A 1,011-nucleotide genomic window follows, 5' to 3' on the forward strand; every position below is an offset into this window, starting at 1 on the left:
CTTACTGAGGCCACTCCACCAGATCAGTGCTCCCAGCTTTGGTCACAGCTCACTGGTCATCCCAGTGATGACTTGAAGGATTTTTTCCTCTCCGACCATCACCAGCACCACCAAACTTAGCCCCCCAGAAATGAGAAGAAATGAAGACAAGACAGGCTATTAAGTGCAGAGGCAAAAATTACACAAAATGTGAGAAAACAATGTCACAGAACTCCCTGTGTGCAGAAGAATTTTAAGACCAATATTCCTTAAGCCCAACTACCCTTGAAAAATGAGAACAATGCAAAAATGAGTTTAAAACATAGAGAACCAGAGTATTTGGGATCTGAATTACGCCTAGGGAAGTGGAAGACACATTTTATTTCGAGTTGTAAATGAAGGTGCCAACAGGTGCCAGATAGATAAAAACGTAAGCATTGAGGACTGGATGGGAAGCGATAAATCCCAGCTGATACTCACTTCCCTTAGAAAGATGCAATGGAAAGAGGTGGGAACAAGCACCACCTGCAGAACTCACAGTCCAACTCTAAGTCCCCTGCACTGGCTAAAAGTCCCTGTCATGGGGGCTCCATGTCCCAGTTGACATTGGAGGAAGGATGGTGGGGGATGCAGAAAGCTACATGGAGCTCAGGGACCCTCCTCCATTTCCACCTGGCTCCTCCTCTTTGCTGGTGCTGGATGGAGCAGGGGTAAGTGGTGGTGTCTCCACCCTCCCAGTGACCCCATGTCTCTCAGAGCTGGTGTCACTGATGACATCCCTCTCGGATCCTCCCACAGGCCTGCCGGGAGAACAGCCCACAGCCCAGTGCCCTCCCAGCAGATGATGAGTCGGGGGTGCTGGTTGGGTTATGCTTCAGGAATGATGGCAGAAAATAAGCTCCACCTTCTTCTCTGAAAAGGGGGAGGTGGCAGGGCCTAGCATTCACATCCTAGACCACAGGGGTGTGGGTTTTCAATGTTGGTTGGAAACACCATTGCCAATCACTTCTAGAAGCATTTGCTTGTTTGCTT

This window comes from Cebus imitator, unplaced genomic scaffold (genome assembly GCF_001604975.1).
Source record: "Cebus imitator isolate Cc_AM_T3 unplaced genomic scaffold, Cebus_imitator-1.0 Scaffold217, whole genome shotgun sequence".
NCBI lineage: Eukaryota > Metazoa > Chordata > Mammalia > Primates > Cebidae > Cebus > Cebus imitator.